Source organism: Sphaeramia orbicularis, chromosome 10, assembly GCF_902148855.1.
Source record: "Sphaeramia orbicularis chromosome 10, fSphaOr1.1, whole genome shotgun sequence".
NCBI classification, from domain to species: Eukaryota; Metazoa; Chordata; class Actinopteri; order Kurtiformes; family Apogonidae; genus Sphaeramia; species Sphaeramia orbicularis.
This window is the reverse complement of record NC_043966.1, coordinates 39,678,812-39,703,724: the sequence shown is the minus strand read 5'-3', so window position 1 is coordinate 39,703,724 and position 24,913 is coordinate 39,678,812.

Sequence of the window (24,913 nt, the reverse complement as noted above, 5' to 3'; positions counted from 1 at the left end):
AATGTGATAAAATCTCCTAATCATGATAGTCCGTATAAATTAATTAATTAATTAATTAATTACAAATGGGCAATACACAATTATATCTTATTTTATGCATTCTTCTATATTATAACTAGATATTCACTTAATCCCATAATGTTCTATATGTTGTTGTTATACTGGATTTATACATCCTTTTAAATGCACAAATTTAAGAAATGTTGTAAAAGATGACAGAAAACTGCATTTTAAATAAATTATTTTCATGTATTAATAGGATTAGTGGATCAACGAGTATTAAATATTTTAGATTAGTAAATGAATTTAGTCACCAGTGGATGTTTGGGTCTTTATGAGTTAATACAGAAAATGAGAAGGAATTGAAGTAAGTCTTTTTAACCTTTATATTTGACCATTCTCTTTGACCATTTTTGTAGCAGCTCCCACATGAAGTTTTCTCTCTATTTAACCTCTAAATAATTTATCGCCATTTATTCTAATATTATGCTCTGTATTTTGCATTTTTCAATGAAAATCACTTATTTTCCTACATTTTATTCAGTGATAATGTAGATGTTCATAAACAAGTAAATTTAAAGGTTATTCAATCAAATCAGAAAAAAATGAGGAAAAATATTACTTTTTTTAACAAAACACATCTATTAACTGCACCTGAAACCCAGTGTCTCCATCCACAGTTATTGATCTAACTCCATGGGTTTTACTGGTGAATCAATGTTGTAGAAGATGACAGTGTTTCCATGGTAACTACGGAGCCTCTGAACTTCCAAATGGGTCATATCTGATTGCCATAAAAAGATGACAAACTGCATTTTACACCAATTATTTATATAAATTGATAGGATTAGTGGTATTAAACAGTTTAGTTCAGTAGATGCCTTCGGTCACCAGTGGAGGTTTGGGTCTGTACGTGTAGGTGTAAACCCTCCATTGAACTGTCGACTGGGACAAACAGCTAAATCTTGGCCTGTTGAAAGGAGCCAGGTCCATGTCTGAATCTGAGCCATGGTTCAGTTATCACATACTATAAATTAGCCTCAAGGGGTTTTGTTATCTGTACCACATACAACATCTTCTGTCCTTCTGAAACGGTGGAAAACTGCATTTTACACCAATTATTTAATGTCTTAATAGGATTAGTGGACCAACAGATATTAAGCAGTTTACATCAGTAGATGGTTTTGGGTCTTTATGGGTTAATTCAGAAAATGAGAAAGGATTGAAACAAGTCTCTTTAACCTTATAATTACACTACAATAAAAGCTATTTTTCTGACCCTTTCCCTCGATACCTTTTCGCTAATGTAACACTGAACTGTACCATTAAATACTCAGACGTTCAATTCCCATGTTGACTGTTTGAGTGGCCGCAAATCTGATGACCTTATGATTTTGTAATTAGTACATGCATTATCCAGTGGGCTGGCTGTGTGTGAGACATTTGTGATTTACTATGCAGAGAATTTGGTTCACACTGGGAATGTGTGTTTACAAGATAGATCTGAAGTGTTAGAGGCGCTTTCTGGTGGCCCACAGATGGGATACTTCCCACTGTGTGAGTGTGAAATGAGTGTTAAACTCTTCGAGTGTAACATTCTGCCCACTGCACGTGTGTGTGTGTGTGTGATCATTTCCTCCAACTTGCATATGGCATGTGTGACGGATTCATTAAATCGTCAAAAGCTGATTAATCAACAGTGATATTAGCATTTATCGTAAGCGATGGGACTATGTTGTGTTCAAATTATGTGTTTTTTTGGGGGGGCATCTTTATCACATACAACTGCCGGAGTCATTAATTTATGAAGCATTAATCATTTGTGGTTTGGAAATCTAATAGGAGAGTAAACACACGTTGACATTTTGCTAAATCTGTTTATTTGGTTTCTCCCTCACTCATCAAATTAGAAGATCAATATGTATTTAATCCCTGTGGAGATACGGAGATATGTCAATACGCCTCTTTCTCTCAGTGTTTCTTTAATTTGCCCCTTTTTATTTAATTATTATTATTATTTTGGGTAACTCATCAACAGTTTGGCTCTTTCACTTTTCATTCCCCTTTTTGATATGGGGACAGTAATGTCCCATCAGACAGCAAACTTTAATTGATTGCCATTCCAATATTTATCTCACTATAAAGTAACTCCCTGTTTTGGATAATCCCTTATGGTCCAACTAAAGCAAAAATGAATGTAAAAGTAAAAATGTGGGTCATTTAGCGACAAATTATCTCTAACATGTCCCGTCAGAGAGATTTCGAATATATACACTACCGGTCAAAAGTTTTAGAACACCCCAATTTTACCAGTTTTGTACTGAAATTCAAGCAGTTCCACTCCAATGAACAGCTTGAAATGGTACAAAGGTAAGCGGTGAACTGCCAGGGGTAAAAAAAAAAAAAAAAAAAAAAAAAAGCTAAGGTTAAACAAAACTGAAAAATAATGTACATTTCAGAATTGTACAAAAAGGCAATCAAGAAATGGGTTAACAACTTAGAGCAGTTCTGCAGCAATGGAGGTTGATCAAGCCTCGAAAGTTGGTGCTACCAATTCTTACAGGGGTCCCAATGTTTGTGAATTCCTTCCAACCCCCTCTGTCTGCATAAAAGTAAGTGTTGGAACACACTTTGGTACCATACCGTTGTGAGCATTATTTGAACAGTATTGTACTGCAGAAAGTAGTGTGTTACTATAAAAATGGAAAAGAGAAAAAGGCAATTAACGATAGAAGAGAGACAGAGCATCAGAACACTGAAAAATGTAGGTCTGTCCTACAGAGAAATTGCCAAGAAAGTCCAGGTGTCAGTAAGTCCAGTTTCCTTCACCATCCAAAGGCACTCAGAAACTGGGGGAAATGCTGACAGGTGAGGTCTGGCAGAGCCAAAGACACAACAGAATCAGAAGACAAGTTTATGACAGTCGACAGCTGGAGTGACAGGAGACTCACAGGACAACAGCTTCAAGCACAGCTCAATAATGGCCATAGTAAGCAAGTCTCAGTTTCACCTGTGAAGAGAAGACTTCCAGTTGCAGGTTTGATGGGTCCAGTTGCAGCAAGAAAGCCATTGCTGAGACTTCAGAATAAGAAAAAGAGGCTTGCCTGGGCCATGAAACACTGCCAGTGGACTACTGAAGACTGGAGGAAGGTGTTATGGACTGATCAAAGCTGCAACTGGAAGTTTTCTCTTCATTTAGTCTACCGTACTTTCCGGGCTATAAGGCGCACCGCAATATAAGTCGCACCTGACTGTAAGCCGCAGGTGTCCACGTTGTGACATGAGATATTTACATTAGAAAGATGGTAAACAGAAAGATTATTTACATATTTATTTCCATACCTCAACTGCTTTTTTCCAAACAGTGCCTGTAACACGGCAGGAAAACGGCAGGAACACGGCTGGTTCAAAAACCCAGAAAAGTCATTGATCTCTATCTTCATCTTCCTTCTGCTCATTGAAACCACTGCAGTCGTCTCCTTCAGTGTTGGAGTTCAAAGGCTCCGTCACACACCTTCTACATCTCTCCTCTGTTGTTGCTCAATGGCACTTGCGTGCAGCAGCTCTATTTCCTTCTTAGACAGACACATTGATTGCTTTTAACTTAAAAGCTGCAAGGTATGCATTTCTTCGTGTGCTTTCCATGATGAGGGTTTGTGGATGACATGCAAAATGATTGTTAAAAGTTAAGCTTAAAACTTCTCCTCTTCGCATCACCTCTTCCACCTGTCTGTCTCACTTTTGCTCTTCCTGCTAGAGTGCCCCCTGGTGGCCGTTAGCCCGTATAAATCTATACTCGAGCTGCATCGCTGTATAAGCCGCAGGGTTCAAAACGAGAAAAAAGTAGCGGCTTATAGTCCGAAAAGTACGGTATATAATGTATATTATTATGGACGGAGGCAGAAAAGCCAGGTGTAGATTACTGCACAAAGTGAGAATTTTATTTTCCTTGGTCAGGATATGTACAGTCAGTCCAGCTTGGATTTACAAGGCTGACAATTAATACTGAACAAACAAGAACTCAAACTATGAATTATGAAAGAACTGCAGCATCTGAAACCGACCACAATGAACATTTGACAGATAAACAGTACCACAGTGCTTCAGTTTCAGCTTCACAGTTTGTCATGTCTTTTATGTATTATGGTTGTCTCTGTCAACTCACCATACATTTTTTATTAGTAAGTTTTTTTGTTTTTTTTGTTTTTTTTTCCATTTTCATCAATTACTAGAAATTTCAGGTGACCCCATTTGAATTCCAGGTGACCTCATGTGGGGTCCCGACCCCAAGGTTGAAAAACACTGCACTAGAGAGATTGGCATCCAGTCTGTAGTCCCAGCCCTGTATCCCGTAATAGATGATTATTCTGTGCTCTGTTGGTTGTGGTTTGGTTCAGTCCCCTGTGCAGGACCTCATACCCATATTTCTGATGAGCAACTGAAGGTATATGGAACAACTGGCAATGTTGCAAAAGTTATTGAAAGCTGTTTCTTTCTAAGTGTCATATACATGTTGTTTTATCAGTGCTCGTCTCAACCAACGCCTGGAATATCTGCGTCTTCTGACCAACACCTGTAGGTGACATCACCATCATGTTGAATCAACACAGTAAACCCTGCAACTAATGGTTCCCAATACACTGAACATTGAGGACTGTTTCGATACTTCAGTGAGACAAGGCTTTTCCTTTAAAAAGGGCTGGGGAATGAATCCTCCATCTGGCCTATTTGTAATCAAACAATGGCGCCAGAATGACAACATCAATTTCCTCCTCTGAAATATGGAGGAATCACATATTCACACAAACAATCAAAACCCAATCAGCAGAATTTCCAGTGCAGAAAATTAGGCGTGGATGGGAAATTATGCCATTGTCATGCAGAATATGCCAGTAATCATTTAAAATGAGCAGGAAAACAGAATCGGCAACAGAGAGCCTTTAGCTGGTGTGTGTGGTTGATTAGGTGTGAGTGTATGTGCCCTCGCTCATCAGTGGAACATTATGAATCATACTGTAATAACTGGGTTTGGTGTAAATGTTTGAAAGGGAACTAGAAGATTATACATAGCTCTGTCATTATCACATGAGGAGTTTTTCTCATTCTTTCATATAATTCACATCCTATGAATCCCTTACAGCCCCCGATATCCTTAAAGGAAGGACAAAAAAAACCCAAATCAATAAAAGGCAGCATTATGCTACAGGAATGAAGGATTTTGGTTCATTAGACTGGAATAAGCCTATCTAGAGCAGAAATGATTAATTGATTAATCAACTCAAATCGTTTAAAAAGACAGATGGCTTGTGATGGAGTCGACGTCGAAGTTGTTCACCGCAAGGAAAGTGATTCAGGTGCGTAATCACCGAAAGAGTGACGGATTCGTGATACTTAGGCTGTCACTGCAGTTATATACAGTTATACAGTTCACATACAAGACCATTAATGGTATGGGCCCCTCTTATCTCAGAGATGCTCTGGTGCCGTACCATCCCAACAGAACCCTTCGTTCTCAGAATGCAGGTCTACTGGTAGTTCCCAGGGTCTGTAAAAGTACAGTAGGAGCTAGAGCCTTTAGTTACCAAGCTCCTGTTTTATGGAATCAGCTTCCAGTTAACATTAAAGAGGCCGACACAGTCTCTACATTTAAGGTCAGGCTAAAAACATTCCTATTTGAAAAAGCTTATGGTCAGGCTAGTTCAAACCAGACTAAACCCACAGTTCAGTCTAAGCTGCCCTAGGAGCAAGAATGCTGGGGGAAGTACAGGCACTGAGTCCTATCTCCTGTTTCTGGTTCTACGTACCATTCTGGTCTGCACTTATATTTTTAATATTTAGCCAACTTAGTTTGTGCAGTGCTATTCACCCGATGTCCCCTTTCCCCACTCCCCTCCGGGGGAGTGGCTACTTTTTCAGTTGTAACCACTTGGGAGCCAATGATGGCAGGATCTGCGCTGACCCATCTGTGTCCTGCCCTGTCCTGTGTCCTGACCCCCTCCCCCACCTGTCTGGATGGACGTCCTCGGCCTCACCACTGTGGATGGGCCTCCTCGCCCCTGCCTGTCTCATCCAGCGGGATGGACCCCCCATGTGTCCACCCTACTGCATCCTTGTAGACTAGAACTACATCTGCAAATGGACGTCCATCAGTCCTGGTGCATCTATAGCCTGTCCGTCCATGGGAGTGGATCTCTCCTTCACTGTGGTTCTCCCCGAGGTTTCTCCCTTTTCCCACTGGGTTTTGAGTTTTTCCTTGCCGAGAAGGAGGGTCTAAGGACGGGGGATGCCCTGGACACTACTCATTTTCTTGCTGTTCATTTGACTGTTGTTTACTCTAACTGACTCTGTAAAGCCCTTTGAGATAACCTTGTTGTGATATTGGGCTATACAAATAAAGTTGAATTGAATTGAATTATATAGATTTGATGAAAACTTGGTGATGGAAGTCATATGAAGGTTTAAAGCTATACCTACGATGTGGCATGTCTCACAGCACTTCGTAAAAAATTTGAACAAGAATGTAACCCGCTTAGTAAGGGTTAAATGTGTATGTTTAGTCATTGTCATCATTATTTCTTTTCATTTTATGTTTATGCGCTAGTTGGCTTTTATTTTGAAAAACGGAAATTTATTTTAGCTGAAACCGGAAGTAGCTTGCTAACAACACTCATGTAACTTAACATCGCTAATTCAAGGGTTGAACGACCCATGTTTTTCTTCCGTGCGTGGCAATGAAAAATGGTATGAAAACCTGCTTGTTTCACACCCAAACTAAGAAATTATTTAGCTAATGATATAATCTGATTAAAATTTTGTTTTAAAGGTCGGAGAACCGTCGAAGAAGTACTTTTATTTGTCCTGACTTCTCCCGTAGGAAACTCTTCTGGTAAGCTAGTTCTAGCATGTTCTTAATGTGTGTGTACGTGGCGACACCATCAGATGGCTATGCTAGTCGCATTTAAGAGTATTTTGTACAATTTATGTTTGTTTCAAAGGATGTATTTTACTGTAAAGCAGTTACTTGATTGGTGAATAGGAAATTCATATTGATATGTTTCACTAAAATAAGCACATTGTGAATGGTTTACATTGTGAAGTGTTCCACAACTCTATATGTGACTGTGGGTGAAAGTAGCATGCATTTGAGAGGAAAATTGTCATTTTAACTAAATTAAAATGGGTAAAAAGCAGCAAAGCTGTTATTTGTTAGTGTTGTTAATTAAAAACAATGTATTTCATTTCTGTTGTTTAAAATCTAAATCTTGTGTTAATCAGAGTTACAAAGAAAGACAGCACCCATGATGAACATTGAAGCTATGGTTTACTTTAAAGGGTAATGTGTTCTTCATAAAATGAGTGAATTCATTGGTCAAATGTGATACAGGTGCATTTCATGTAATTGTAAAGAGTTAAAAAGATATATTTTGACACTATAAGACTTCTTTTGTGAAGGTAACTATAGTAAATGGAGAGTTAACTATACTCAGTTATCTTTGTAATTGATAAGATACAATGTTGTTCGATACTTTGAATGATCGTGATTTACTTGATTAGATAATATTGTATAAGAATATATACTGTAAGCCTGTTTTGTAAAATGCAGGTTAGGTTTTTTGTGATGCGAGGAAAAAAGGAATCTTCCATCCTTATGTCCAATGAGGAAGACCATTGATCCAGTTGATGGCGAGCTTCCAGGTGGAACTTTGAGCCTCCACCCTACTATACAGCGGATCCTGTGGTAGGATTGTATTTGTCTCTCTGACAGACACCAGTGAGAGTCCACTTTGGATATATTCCTGACTTGACTATTTCCCTGACTTACTGACTTGACCATTTATTGGATCCACAATAGAACACTCCTAGAAAGGAACATCTTTAAAAGGACAATTTATTTTATTTTAGTTTATTAGGTTATTGGGCCCATATGTATTGTATTGTGTACTTTGTGAATACTGTTCTAACTAAAAGTTCACAATAACTACATTTATCTGTGTTTATCGGGTATTGCTATTACTCTTAGCTCCTACGAGCCTAGGTAGCAATGTGTACATACTTAGAAGTGGGTTACATGAGCAGTCCGCCTCCCTCCAAAGCCCCGCCCGCTTCCCCCTGCTTGAGCTCTGACGCTCCCCTGCTCTCACCTGATGCATACAGTGGAAGCAGAGGTGGAGGCGGAGATCCAGTCTGCTTCAGTGTGTCCGCGGACCCCTCCCTCAGCAGTCAGATACATCATCCACCTGCTGCACAGCAGCGGCTCCTGTTTCATTAGGAGACCCTGTATTTACGGGTCTGGTCTGTGCAGCGTTAGGCCAGTGTCTTCACAGCACCTCATCACCTGGGCAGAGTGGGCCGTACCGTGAGTGTGCAGACTCCACCACTGTCCATGGACATTTGAGGTTTCATAGTCCATACATTTATCATCCTACATAATCCTACATTGTGTGACACCAAGTACATGTACGTGGAGTCCCACGGTCGTAAAAGCTGAGCTTTGTGTGGACATGTCTGTGGAGTCAAGTTCATGCGGCTCCTGGACTGTATCTTCATACTTCATTCATCAGACTCTGACTGCTGCAGTCAGGTTTTTCTGTTTGTTCCCCTTGGTTATTGTTTCTGTTAATAAATCTGTTTTTTCCCTTCAACACGTGCATTTAAGTCCTATCCATTCACAGCCTAGACAGGAGACTGTGGTCAGTGACAGGAGAAGCAGTGCCAGTTAATCGTCAGATTCAGAGGTACTGGTATCGGATGCGGGACGGCAGTAACAAATGATGGACAGGAGGCTCAGCCAGGCCAATTATTTTATTCGGATTGAATAAAATGATTGGTCAGAATTTTATCAGAAATATATGAGAATTTAACACTTTTTAGTTTCAAAACCTGGTGGATTTCTTTTACATTTTAGTTTGACACACTCTTATTAGGAGCATTTTAAGATTACAAAAGAAAAGTGTAAAAATGGCACATCATATGTTATCGCTTTAAGTGTATTTTTTACATTTCACAAATTCAACCCACAGGCCGGATTGGAACTGTTGGCAGGCTGCAGTTTGACACCCCTTATATAGTGTATGAGTTAGACAATTATGCTATGAGGCTAACGATATCTTATCTTCTTGTAACACTTGTGAGTTTAGGTGTTGCCCAAAAATTAGGAGGTCGTGGATGACAAAGCAAGACACAGAGAGAGAATAACTCCACAGGAATAATCTTTTTTAGTGATCCACTGCTCTCATTTCCTCAAACTCAACCCGTCACCTCACCTTCTCTCTACGCACTATCCTTCCGCACATCCATTACAATAGTCCCAATAACAGAAACAATGTAGACCCAGTTAAATTCCACAAATAAAGTTAACAAAGCAAAAATAAAACATTACACATTATCTTGTCTTATCTTTTCTTATCTTACCCTCCATGTACTTCATATGTCAGGTCTCTTTGACTCTTGATCACTTTTAGACCAATGGATATGAAAATTGACCCCTGCTTTGCCCATTATCGAAGCAGCCTTGTTTAGCATATGAAGTCAATACAAGCTCCATCTGGGAATTGGAACACACTTGCTGTAGAGATAAGTAAAGAGAAGGAAGTACCCCAATTAAAGCGCAATGATGAAAGATGTAGAAAGAAGGGGCAAGTACGATGAGAGGAAATCAGAGGCAAGCTGGAAGAGTTAAAAAAAAAAATGGAGCAGGAAGTAAAGCTGAGAACAAAGCATCGACCAGAGAGTAAAAGCAAGATGGTACACAAGACAGAGGGAGAGGAAAATGTTACAGCAAAGTCGGAGGGAGGAAAGTAAACGAGTTGACCGCTGCGTAAGTCCAGCCTCAATACGCTGCAGAGATGCTGCAGACAACGGCGGCATTCAAAAATTCATTATTACTGGGGAGACAAAGTGACATGATGATTCTGTGAGAACAGAAGGTCTCCTCAAAAAAGTGTCCAGATGTCGCCTTCATATTTTATTGTGTTTTTTTCTATCTTTAATGTCTTTTTTTCAGTTCAATTATTTAGTCAACCTCATTAATAGATATGACTGCAGTGTGTGTAATCTCAGTGCCAGACATTTGATCTGTTCTGGCTCTGGGCATCAGGGGGCTTTAGCGGGTATTGTTTTTCCTCTTTCATGATGGTCGGTGCTTTAGATCAGCTGCTGCCGACCTCATTATTTTATCACAGAGGGGGATTCGAAGCAAGCTCGTGTTGCCTGTTTTTCACTTTATTACCTCACTTTTCTCTGTGGCAGAGACTCGGTTATTCAAAAGTTGAAGTAGTTTGTTGGGTTGTGGGTGCCTCGAAAAGCTGACTTTTGATTATGTAAGGTCTGTTTTTAAAAGCGGCTGCTTGGCGACAACATAAAAAAAAAAGAAACTTCAAATGTCATGTGCCGTCTTATGTTGGTATTTTATCTGTGGTTGTTTGTCACAGCTCGGCAGTTTCTACTCACAGCTTATGGTCAAGAGTACATTTATGTTTGAACACAACTCACTATGAGGATGAAGAGGACTGTAAAAGTTGCACATTTCATACATTTTAAGATGAAAGTTAGTTATTCACAGTGACTTATGCTGCAACATAGGCAAACATAAGCAGGAAAAAAGCAACATTTTACTTTTCTTCGTATAAAGCTGTCGATTAATTTTCACTTTTAGTCCCACGACCTGAAGGACTATTGGTATCTGTTGTCATCCGTCCATCCATAAACAATTTTTCAAGAACGTTCTTGTCTGAAATCGTCTGTCAGAATGACTTGATATTTGTTGTGGAACGTCTTTGGGGCAAGGTCTACCAAGTTTGTTCAAAGAATTAGGAAATATAGATTTTTGAATTTTTCATGAATTTTTGAAATTTTAAAAATCCCCATTGATTTATAATGAGAACATTTTCAAAGTGCTATAACTTGAAAACAGTTGAAGATATTGATACAGTTACTGTTGGCAATAGATAGGAAGTCACATATGGGCTTTCATCTAAAGTTGACTGTTTTATACTAACTTTGTGGACACTGAGATAGAAATGTACAGTATATAATAAAACTGACAGTATTCACTGAATAGTATTAAGTACTCAGTAGTTATAACCGGACAGATATGGATTTCTAGCTTTGAGAAGGTCAAACACATGCAGGGTGGGGAAGCAAAATTTACAATGAACATTTAGTTGTTTTTCCTCAGCAGGCACTACGTCAATTGTTTTGAAACCAAACATATATTGATGTCATAATCATACCTAACACTATTATCCATACCTTTTCAGAAACTTTTGCCCATATGAGTAATCAGGAAAGCAAATGTCAAAGAGTGTGTGATTTGCTGAATGCACTTGTCACACCACAGGAGATTTCAAAAATAGTTGGAGTGTCCATAAAGACTGTTTATAATGGAAAGAAGAGAATGACTATGAGCAAAACTATTACGAGAAAGTCTGGAAGTGGAGGAAGCAACAAAAAACGTACCAAAGCTTTTATTAAAGCTCTCAAATGCAAAATCCTAAAGGATCCAACCAAATCCATGAGAAAAATGGCAATTGAACTTGAGGTAGACAACAAGACCGTTAGAAATGCAGTAAAATATGATTTGAAGTTAAAATCTTACACAAGAACACCAAAACACTTGTTGACAACAGCAACAAATCCAATTTTAGCAATTTTTGGGAATCATGTTTATGGCCGCCTTCTAGCCCAGATCTAAACCCTCTGGATTATGCTATTTGGGGCGTTTTAGAACATGCTACCAATAGAACATCACACAGCAATGTCGACTTTCTTAAAGATACTATTAAAGAAGAATGGGAGAAGTTGTCACCCGAATATTTGAGGAACACTTGCGCAAGTTTCAGGAAGTGTGTGAAGGCAGTTATTGAGAAAGAAGGAGGACACATAGAATAAAAACATTTTCTATTATGTACATTTTCTTGTGGCAAATAAATTCTCATGAGTTTCAATAAACTAATTGGTCATACACTGTCTTTCAAACCCTGCCTCAAAATATTGTAAATTTTGCTTCCCCACCCTGTATATTTAGATAAATTAAATGACTTTGATTTCATTTGTATGTAGCGTTATTCTAATATCGGAAGAAATATACATGTACTGACACTCATTGTATAGAAGGGGAATGGACAGAACAACATGGTGAAAGTGGAGCCAAACATCCCAACTATTCTAATATTATGCCTGTTTGCAGTTGTCTATGTAAATGGTTTCTCTGTTGCTTAAATTGGCAAGACAGATTTTATTCTCTTCATCTCTCTCATATGTTTGTTTTAAATAAACCCATGCATACTTTGTTAATATCCAGGCATTATTTTTTGTGCAGCCCAAGGAAGTCATGTCATTTTTCTTTATACTTGCATGGGAGGAATGAAAGGATTTCCAAAACATCAAAGAAGAGCAATTTGCATTGGAGAAAGTCGTGCACAGAGATCTTACAATTAGTGTTTAAGCTTTGAGAAGTGTTTCAGACAACAGCATGAATTCTCTTTAACCCATAAAGACCCAGTGCTGCTTTTGTGGCAGCACCCTAATGAATTTTCTACTATTTAACCTTTATTAAGTGAGTTATCACCATTTGTTATAAAATTATCCACTGTATTTCACATTTTAAAGTGAAAAATCATGTATTTTCCTATAGTTAATTCACTGATCATGTAGATGTTCATTAAAGATCGGAGTAAATTCAAAGGTTATTGTATCAAAACCAAGAAAACAGACTTTCACAGCAAAATATATTGTTAATTGAACATAAAAACAAGTGTCTCCGTCCACTGTCACTGATCCAACTCCATGGGTTTTACTGGTTAATCAATGTTGTAGAAGATGACGGTGTTTCCACGGTAACTACAGAGCCTCTGAACGTCCAAATGGGTCATATCTGATGACTGTGAAACAATGACAAACTGCATTTTACACCAATTATATACATGTATTGACAGGATTAGTGGATCAACGGGTATCAAACAGTTCAGATCAGTAGATGCTGATGGTCAGTAGTGAATGTTATGGTCTTTATGGGTTAAATAGGAACATGGATTGTCCTCCCTTCAACATAGCAGTGCTTGACATCTCCCACTTGTGACTTTGGAGCTGCAGGATTTGGCCCAGCAGTCGAACCATATGCCTGCCGGTGTGAGGCCTCCATCCTGGCCACATGAGAGCTGCTGTCACTGCTGCCAAAGCCTGCGTTCACACACGCACGCACGCGCACACACACACACACACACACACACACACACACACAACATGACACCAGTGCCATAAGTGCACCAATTGATTAGTGAAACAGAGGCTGAAGTGACCTAAAAAAAACTTATGTCCTCAATTTTCTTACAGTTTTTAATGGGTCATATTTACACACAATGTAACTTATATGAAACTAGTGTTGTAGTACTGTAGGCCGATCTTGGTCTTGAGAATGCTTTTTTAAGTTCTTGGTCTCGTCTCTGGTGCATTTTTACCCAGTCTTGTCACAGTATCAGACTGTGTGGACTCAGGTTTTTAAGACGAGAAAGGTCGAGTCCACCGCTGTTAAGTTATTTACTCACGCTTCTGATTAGAGTGGAAAGGGATCTATTTCAAAGCAACCAGTTATTGGTTACTTGATTTGTTTCCCATGGTTCCCCAGCAACGGCTGCATACAGACACACTGCACGAGTGACAACACTCCCCCCAGCCCCACCCCCTCCCTCAGTTAGAGTGAAGGAAGATCAGGAGACGGTGTTTACATGTCCAGCAACAGTGATGTCTGCAAACTCGTTAGTAATAAAGTTTGGTTCCCAAAACCACAAAGAATACGTCTGTAAAAGACATGCAAAACATTAGGACAGATCCAATGAGACTGCAAAATATCAGAGCACCTTATGTTGGACTACACCTACTTTTAAAACCACCATAGATCACTTAAATCACTGTTACACTTTATATCACTGTGATCTGTCTGTCTGTCTGTCTGTCTGTCTGTCTGTCTGTCTGTCTGTCTGTCTGTCTGTCTGTCTCTCTCTCTCTCTCTCTCTCTCTCTATCTATCTATCTATCTATCTATCTATCTATCTATCTATCTATCTATCTATCTATCTATCTATCTATCTATCTATCTATCTATCTATCTATCTATCTATCTATCTATCTATCTATCTATCTATCTATCTATCTATCTATCCACCTATCATCCATCCACCCACCCAGCTACTTATCATTCGTGTAAAAAAAAAAAAAAAGGGCATATATATTCATGGGTTTGTTTTTTGATGATGAAGATGTTTGAGTGTTTTGTCATTGCGTTTGATTCAGCCTTGGTATGTTACCATTATAATGCTGTAATTCTGTGAGTGAAAGAGCTGCTGTTTGTCTGATTTCCTGCATTGTGGTGCTTTGAAAAAAGTGCAGAGACTGTTGTCGTAACTGTTACTGTAAATCAATCTTAAAATAGAGAATTCTTACTTTGTTTACTCCTCTAATATTTTTTCATTGTATGTACGGTCTTGGTCTTGTCTCAGTCTCGACCCTTAAAAGTCTCGGTCTTGTCTTGGTCTTAAAACCCTCTTGGAAATGTCTTGGACTCAGATGGTGTGGCCTTGACTACAACACTACATGAAACACACTTATGTACAATGATCATTTGTAGAAGAATGATTGCACAAGTCAAAGAGCAGGTCGGTGGTGTCAAAGAAACAAAAAGAAACAAACAAAAAAAAAAATCACTGAAATATTGCCACAGTAGGTATCATATTAGATGATATCTGATATTGGAGTGGTACCACAAGAAAAGTTTCCATCTGCCAGGTCCTGAGTGTTGGATAAAAGCAGTATGATTTCTTTTAATGAGCTGATATCCCTGAGGACATGAAACTGCAGCTGTCATCTGACAACATCTAAAACAGTCTGAGCTGTCAGATTTAGATTACTGCCTCACTTTCCAGAAGGAAGATCATCCTGTAGATACTGGTCTCGTTTCACGCAAAAATGCACTCCGATTTCCATATTGATACGTCAAACTTTACACTTTCTGCTGTAAATATAGCTGTTCAAAGTGTGTCGTGATCTGGTTGTATAACTTTGTAGAACTTATTCCAATTGATGGAATCAGTCACTTCTTGATCTACTGTAATCCCACAACACAAACCAAGTTTTAAGTTGAATGTAACAGCAAACAGAACACATACATTTAATAAACGGAAAACAAAAATAGTTTGAAAAGTTGAATGCAGAATTGTGTATAAGATTGTTTGATGGACTAAAAAGTACCATTTAGACCCCCCCCCCCCCCCCCCAAATAAACTGTTCTAGTGAGTGATCTGCCTATTCTGACCTCCTGAGCTAAATTGAATTGGGATGGTTTGGATTCTGCTGTGTCCATATTTCTGGTAAGAATATACAGTTAGCTCACCAGCTGCAGCTGTTGGAAACTAGAATTGTGAACATAAATGATATGCCTTTTTTTTTTTTTTTTTTTTTTACCTTATTTTGTTTTCAACCCTATAATGCCAATCTCACATATGATACATGAGTTTTGAAGCCCTCTACATGATCAGTGAGATATTTTTGTTCTTGAAAAACCTAATGTATACAATTAGATACATGCAATACATGGATAATCCACCAGGGGGGAGGAATTCATTCACCAGAGGCCATTCCAGTGACACTACAAGACTGTCATTAATGAGGAAGGAGGCTGAACTTCGGCAATTTTGAAAAGGAATTACCAATTCGTTAGACATGTTTGTGTTATATTATGTTTTTGTTTGTTCAAAAATAATAATATTTGAGCATTGAGACCCCATATATCAAATATGATAAAAATTTGAAACTAAAACATGAAAACTGATATTTGAGAAAAAAAAAAAAGTTTTGGTTCAGAAGGACCAATAAAGGCTCCAGTTTCAAAGAACTGGAATTTTCTGTCAGTGGTTTAATGGTTCAGGCTTTACAGGGTTAAAGAACGAAACTGATTGAATTTGGCATTGGAGTTCCAGAATGGGGAAGCTGCTGAAAAAAGTCATTACCAGGCGATTATATACAGATCTAGAAACATCTAGACAAATATGCAGACCAACCAATAATGCCACATCATCACATTTACCAATCTTATCCCATAAGACCCAGGGCTACTTTTGTGGCAGTTCCCAAATTAATATTTCTCTCTTAACCTTTACTTAAGTGATTTATCATCATTTATTATGGTGTTATCCTCTGTATTTTCCATTGTAAGTCATGCATTTTCCTTTATTAATTTAATTTAGAGGCTAAATTCAAAGGTTATTACATCAAAACAGAAAAAAAAGATGAAAAAAAAGTGACTTTTTCAGTCAAATCTATCATTAACTGAACATAAACCCAATGTTTCCATCCACTGTCATTGATCTAACTCCATGGGTTTTACTGGTGAATCGATGTTGTAAAAGGTAATGGTGTTTCCATGTTCACTACATAGCCTGTTAACATCCAAATCGGTCATATCTGATGACCGTGAAAAGATGACAAACTATTTTACACCAATTATTTACATGTATTGATAGGATTAGTGGATCAACATGTATTAAAAAGTTTAGATCAGATGGTACTTTTGGTCATTGGTGGCTGTTTGGGTCTTTATGGGTTAATTAAGTCAAAGAAAATAAAATTACTCAAACACTGTAAGAGGGGACAACTTCATAAAAATACTTAATGAATTGCCATAGATTTACATTTTAACCAACTCTTACACTGTCTAAACAGTCTGAAAGTCTTCTTGATTATGTCTTCTATGTTGTTTTAATCTTTTGCCGTTTTTTGACACTTTTTGTCACTCTACCTTTTCAGTCTTTTTGTGTCTTTCATATCATGCTAAACTTTACACATCTTACTTGTTTTTGTCTCATGTCTTTTGAACTCCTCTTCCCTCTTCTCTACATGTCACATGGTTTCAGGAAGTCGACCTTTGTAAACCACAGAACATTTCTCTGTTTTAATTAGGAAAGTTCATTCTTGTATCACATTATTGCTACATACTTTCCTTTGCCAACTGGTTACCCGTTCAGTGATGGGTTTGGTCTTGACTTTGGGAAACATGGCTTTTTCTAAAAATACTTGTATTAATTGTTTACTTGTTGTTAGTCAACATACATGTAGGCTCATTATTATTACAAAGCACTGCTCTGTACTACTCTGTGTCTAAATAAGTCATTAATAAGTGCTTTATGATACTAAACCAGACGCCAGTATGCTACGAGTAATTATCAATAAGCAACTGTGTAGTTAATGTAAATGAACACCTGAAGTATTTAATATATTTAATATAATTATATATCAGTTTCTTAGTTTTGTCTTTATATTTTCCTGTCTATCTTTGCACTTACTTGTTGTATGTTGCTGCTGTTAAATGTGAAATTTCCCCCACGGTGAGATAAAGTTAAACTTTATTTGTAAAGCATTTTAAAACAACCACAGTGGACCAAAGTGCTGTACAGAAAAATAAGTGAAACCAAAATAAAAGAATAAAACACAACAATAGATTAAAAAACATAAAAAGCTATACACTTTAAAAACAACAAAAAAGAACAATAAACCAGATAATGTTATCTATCTATCTATCTATCTATCTATCTATCTATCTATCTATCTATCTATCTATCTATCTATCTATCTATCTATCTATCTATCTATCTATCTATCTATCTATCTATCTATCTATCTAATTTAATATGCACTAAATAATTTAAACTTCTCCCAAGAAGAGAGTAGAAATATAAACTGTATCCCTATACAAATGGCTAAATGGGAGCATACATTCATTAGAAAAAAAAAAGGCAAAAAACCCCACCATGACAATCATTAGGGGAAAAAATATACCATTAAATTGGAAATGAACCTCAAAACACTGGTCTCATGTTTTCAAGTCCATGGGGTTAATTATTCTAAAAACATCCTCACCCACCTTCATCTTCAACGGCTTTGCTGTGTCTTCCCACTTTTTTTTTTTTTTTTTTTTTTTTTTTTTTAATTAGACGTGCTTATTCATACAGCTGCAGGAGGTCACAACAAGCCTGTGTGTGGTCTGTCCTTTAGCCATCCAACAAAAGGAAAGACTAGAGTGTCCAAGTGTATGCCAGTTCAGCTGGGAATGAAAAAAACTTTGTAAAAACACCTTTTAAAGAAAAAAAAAAAAGAAACAAAAAAAAACAACTTTTTATTGAAATTAAAACAATGACAATATAAAAAAAAAGTCATATATAGTATTTAGCATATATGTGTCAGGACAAGAACACTACACTTGCAGTAGCATGTACATACACTCAAAAAAAAAAAAAAAAATGGGAGGAGATCTGTCTACTTACTTAATATTATAGTAATCTATAAATGGCTGCCAAATTGAATAAAATAACTTTACATCATCTTTTAGTGAAAATTTGATTTGCTCTAAATGTATGTGTTGCGTAATGTCTTTCAACAGAGCCTGATGAGTTGGAGAATTTTTGTTCCTCCAGTTTAACAGAATAAGGCGTAACCCCCCCCCCCCCCCCCCCCCCCCCCAAAAAAAAAAAAACCCCAAACAAACAAAAAAACACCTTTTTGTCCAGAAATATAAACATAATTTTGACTGATGCAATAAAGTAATTGCTATTCTGAGTAACTAAAAGTGTTGAAACAACCCATAGGTATTTAGATTGACTTTTACTTTACATCCTCATCTTAAGACCTGAATTCAATACTGAGTTATTTCGGAGGCTGTGAGATGTACAAGCTTGTTTGTTCTCCCCTTGGAGAGCAGCGGCTTTCAATATGTGGTGCCGTTGACAGCAGCTATTTAGCCAGGCTCCGGAGACGCCCAGGGAGACGGCAACATGTTGTGATTGATCAAACAGACAAAAACACGTGGGAAAACACACCAACGCTGCTGTGTTCACCTGCCCCACACAGACTCACTAGCTATTGATGGATGGTAAGGCAGATGAATAATCAGTTGTTTATATGAGCTGTATTGACTCTTGAGTATGCCCAAATCGATGACTGATTGAGAAATGTAATCAACGGCCAAAGGATGGGTGCTGAGGCAGATACTCGAATTTAGTTGTCAATACACACTTGGATCCAGAGTGAAATACCTTGACAACCACTTTACAGACTGACTTTAGCTTTTCTTTACCTGTTTTTATGCTTTATGTTTCCCTTTTTTATCCCCTGAAAAGAAAATTCACAATTTGGGAGAGTACTCATAATCTGAGAGGTTTTGGAGACTTTACATTACCGACATTTCGAACCACTTGTAAACGTTTTTTCGTGTCTGTATGTGGAGTGAAACTGTGGAACAGTCTGAATATCCAACACAAGCAACGCCAAAATCTCCACAGATTTATACTGGTATATAAACAGATGGTCTTGGTCCCAGTACAAAGATAGAGGGTCCTAATACTTATGTTACATCAATATTCTGTCTTGTTTTATCTTGTTTACTCCTTGTTTTTGTGTTTGATTGTTGTTTTGTTTGATTGCTGTTGTCTGCTTTGTCTTATTGTTTACTTTGTTGTGTATTCATTTATGTTGCCCTCTAGGATTTATGTATGAATGTACTTATTTATTTATCCATTTACTTTTCTGGTATGTCATTATGGGTGTTTATGTATGTGAGGATGATAAGGGAGGTTAATTACTCTTAAAAGATCTAAGGGACTTGATTTTTCATATATTATGCTGATAGGAAGCTAAAGGATAGACTGTTGTGTGGAGAAGGAGTGGGATTACATAAATTATACTTCCTCCCACTCCTTTTCGAATGTGAAAATGAAGTTTTACTTTGCTTTATGTATATGTATAAGTTTCATATATATATATATATATATATATATATATATATATATATATATATATTTTATGTTTTGTTTTTTCCATGATTTCTTACTATCTGTTTATTTCTAAGGACTAAGTAAGATTACTTTTTTGCTGCATATTCGAAATTAACCAAACTAAAAAAAAAAGTGGCTCTAGAATGAGGTCATTTCGTGAACATCTCCAGTTGAGAATGTGTCAGGGACCTTGGCCACAGGTCCACCATGCATGTGTCAGAACATGCTTCCACATGTAGTATAAGTCATACAGATTTGACAGCATCTCACCTGTGACGTTTTGTAAGCTCAGCCAAAACATAACTTGCCATACTATGTGACACAGTCTTTGCTGTGGTCACATTTATTTATAAGTTGACAGAGGCTCCATGATCCTGCTCCTCACGTACTCCGCCTCATGTGGATATAAATCTGTATTTTCGGGGCCTCCTGCATCTGCTGATTCTGCCATTGGATGACCTTTTCCTATCTCTGCGTGTGCATTCCTGTTTTCAAAGCCCAGTTTGCTACTTGAGAAGAACAACCTTCTCTGAACTGCAGATGCACTTTGGAAATGTGAAGTTTGGACAAAAACACACATCAGTTTATGTGGCATTTCTTTTGCAGGGATTTAGTCATTTTAATGTCACCATCTGCTTCTTCACATGGGAAAGGTGTCACATAAGATGAATGTGATTTGCTTAAAGATAGATGAACAGGCCAAATAACCCAGAATGTTTTGACTCCCTTTGCCAGAATGACATTGGATGTTGCCAGGCCTGTCTCCAGTGCTAGGACATTGCAAGCAAAATATGTGGCGTGGTCTGACAGTGGAGGATTGAACTGACATGCAGGGTGCGATTTGTTGGGGGGGGGGGGGGGGGTCAACCCCACCTCTAGTTTTTACATCCCTACTTCTGCTCAATGAATTTCATCCTTGGGGGGCGGGGGGCAACCAGCCAATTAAAGCAACAGGCAGGTTGTGACAGTTTTCTTACACGTATATCTTACGTTACTGGCACTAACATTCACCTGAACCTCTGAGTCTCAGAATTTGCGACTGTCCCCATGCACTGGGGTGCCGTAATGGGGGGGGGTGTCAAATTCATGTTGGAATGGTATGAATTTTTGAAAAAAACTTGGCATTTTGGTGACCTTTAACCTATAACATGACCTTGACATTAGACTTTTCAAAGTATGAAGTACTCTTACCATGCAGTATGGGACTCACAAGATCATTAAATGGCCCATTATGAACATATTTATACATTGCGCTGGACAAAAGAGTGCAGAAACTGTGAAAGTTGCGATTTTCAGAGTTAAAAAAGTAATAGAACATCTTGTTGCATTAGAAAATCAGGGCTAATGTGGTATTTGATATTAAGACCCCCCCCCCCCCCCCCCCCCGTCTAATCAGTTAAGGTAGGATGGGTGGTAGAGTCACCATCCTAGGGGAAAACATGGGCAGTTTGGCTCAGATACTACTGAATGGTGCACATTATGGGGGTTTAGAAGTGGGTAGATGCAATGTTGACTGAAAAATAAGTAGGCATACTCTGTATACCGCCGTATACCCTGGACTACACCACTGGTATAGTGTAGAGATGGAGAAGTCTGCGTCACAATGCATCTTAGAATCAAGAAATGCCCACACCTCTACAATTCATTGGGTCAGACACCTCCCCCTTCCCAATCAAGACAGTGTAGTTTTCAAGTGTCTGACAGTTGCAAAAGATAATAATGATGATGATCGAAGTGGAAGCGGTCAATGGAAGCAGTATGTGCTGTCTAGTCTTTAGATGTGGGTCTATGTGAAGGTGTGAACATCTTCATGACAGATCACCTCCGGATGCTTTGGTTGGCTCTCAGCAGACATTTACCCTTATTATGTCAAGCTACTTGATTAAAAGCCTGTGTGTGCTGTTGGTTTACGTCTCTGTGACTGCATGGGTGTTCTGTGGGAAGTCACTGGGTTAATTGGTGACTCTAAAAAGGTGTGAATAGGTGTGAATATCTCTCAACCTGTCTTGCCCAGTGTGCCCAGCTGGTTGCCTATAGATAATGGATAGGATAGAATCTATAATCAGAGAAAAAAAAAGTACAAAGTGTTAAAAATCCTGATTACTCACTGTGGGTGTAATTATGTTAATGTCAAACTATATTTTGTTGTAACCTTGAAGGATTTCTGTCCACTTCAACTCTAGAAGACCTTCACTTTACAGCAGTTTTTTCAAACTGTGGGGCAAGCCCCCTAGGGGAGGTGCAAAGGCTTACCAGGGGGGGCATGGGATCACTCCTGGGTGTTTTTTTTCTCTTCAGGTTAGAACATGTAGCAGGTGGAACTAATGTTTTAGTGATGGAGCACCCTGGACTCATTTTAGGGACGCACAACAAAGAAATCTACTGCCATGGTGATCTGTCACTAGACTAGACAAAGAATTTAGGTTTGGAGAATGGACAAGGATTTCACTGGGGAAATAAATGTGCAATGTTTCTGTTTTTGCACAGTTTGTACAGTTTGCATTTTAATGTTTTGAGATGTGCAATGTAAACGGGCTCATTGCAGCTACTGATATTGTTAAAATGTTCATCTTTGTTAGCAAAATTAGGTTTTTTTTGCATAAAAAATACAAAAAACCCAAGGCACTCAGTGTGATTTTAAAATGTCTTTATTAATTCTGACATGTCTCAATGGACCTTACTGGCCTTCATCAGGGGGACAGACAAAATTCAAATGTACCATGTGAGCATATATACAAGTATTCTCCAGTTGTCAAAAGCAGTGTGGGAAGTAAACCTATCTGGAGGTGACGGAAAAATCTGACCAGATGGTGGTGTTAACCCAGGGATTAAAGTTCTCCGTCACCACGACAGATTTCCATCAAATGGAAAAATTGAGGGGGGAAAAAAGTCATATTGAAGTAACTTCCCCACGTGTTTCGCGGAGTCCAGTCGGCACCGCGATCCTGTCCTGGGTCTGCTGTCCTGAATCTGCAGGTGTTTAACACAGGCACAGGGGGTTGATAGGTTTAACAGTGATGATAATAAGATGACTTCTTTATTTTTATGTCGGGAGGAGAGATTGATGACTATTTATGTTTGGAAGGAAACGCTGCTCATTCTGTGCCTCAGAAACACATGGACAAGTTCAGCTTTACCGAAGTTCAGCCTCCAGACGCTAACTTTAGTTTAGTGCTAACAAGTAGCTTTCATTATGAAAGAACCACAGCGAAAAGGGAAGAAGACAGAACTGATCTACATGGACCTTTGTGTTTGGGTTAATAGCTTATCTCCTCTTGCCGGTATATGACTAGTGTGTGTGTTTGTGTGTATGTGCCCTTCCCGTGCGTGCGGCTGTGCGCGCCGCGGCCTTACGCAGTTATGCGCCCGACTGCATAAGTGCTTTATTTTGACCCGTTTAGCATCTTATTTCTATCTGTGTGGTACAGTACGAAAATAAAATTGAATGAATGAGTAACACCCTTGGTATTTGCAAAGCCACTGTATTTTAAATACCCTCAGAGAATATCTGTAACAGACATTTTCCCCAAAATTCATATGCTGTTGGAGTTGGAGTTATGTTTTAGGAGTTCCTAAATTGTTAAATAAAAAGTTTTTCACTCATTTTTTGCAGTAAGGTTTTCTTCTAGTTATTATTTTCACTTGCTTCAAAGGTTTTCATACCCTTTAAAATTAAGCAGAGAGCACCAAAATTGACCTGAAGCTTTAAAAATTTTCTGGGGGAGGACCCCCAGACCCCACACCAATACCACTCATGACATTTTTTCTATCCATGTTACTAATCTTCTACACCTGTACACTCTCCCATTCAGTGTGTTTTACAGTATTGCCAAATTTGACTATATAAACGTGTACACTATAGTTGTATTGTATTGCATCATTTTTAATAGTGGCCAATGATTTTGACCAGAAGAAAATTTTCAGTCACATGAAAAATTTTTGCTTTAATCCCTGTGTTAACCCCAATACCAAATGACAAAATTTAAAAACAGTGAATAATCAAGAGGAAAGTATAAACTTCTGGAAAAACACAGTGAAATCAAGGTCTTCATTCAGTCCAGGGTAATTTATATCCATACATCAATGTGAAGAATAAAATTCAGTGAGCAGGTCAATACTTACATGATAAATTTGTTTTTGTTGGTGCAAAATGTCCAGGGGAAAAATCTGATATCATCAAAGATATTGTCAAAACTCTGTGAAAAATCTTTTATTTCAAATATAAATAACATATTAAAGGAAATACTTCACAGAAATAAAGTGAAATCAAGCTACAAGAATATATCCTCCTAATGCAGACCTCCACAGGTCCTCATTACAATCAGCCCCGTAATGCGGCACTTAATGAGTGCAGGCTTTTAACCAACTAGCCCAGAAACAGGGTAATGCATTTTGTGTCACGTTGGGGTTAATAAATAATCGGGCAACCCCAGAAACAATTCAAAATGCGTTACATGGATGCATTTTGCGGGTTAACGATTCAACGAGTGAGTACAGAAACAAACCCCTGGTTGGTGTAGATACTGGGGGGATGTGTCACTCCTTCTACCCAATATCTATGTTTCTGCTGCTGCTGTCATTAATACCCAAGAGTAGATATCCATGTTTAACTCAGAGCTATTAATTGTAGCCAGGACAAGTTATCAGGATAAAACACTGTTACCACACTGTTCATGTAACTCGTATTCATGCATTATATGCAATTTGGATAAAATGTAAGTTGTGTTTATTGTCTACACACCAACTAAAACAAAAAGCTATAAGCTAGCATGTGGTTCATCTGCCACATGCTAATCACAAACAGTTTACCATTTATCAAACAACGCAAATTATGCATTGTTTCTTGTTAATCACCAGTTATTGTCAGGGTCGCACGCACAGTCCATCACGCAACATAAATCACATGACAATCAGGCAGGGAACTCAGTAGTGGGCTATTTGATAACTGAAGTTCTATCAAACTAATGAACGGAGCTAAATGGCATCATGTGGCTTTGCCTTTCAAACATTAATGTGTTTGAATCAGTCAATTTGATGCCAAATGTAATCAGTGTTAAGACATGCTGATGGAGATTAAATGGTAGTAACTTATTAATT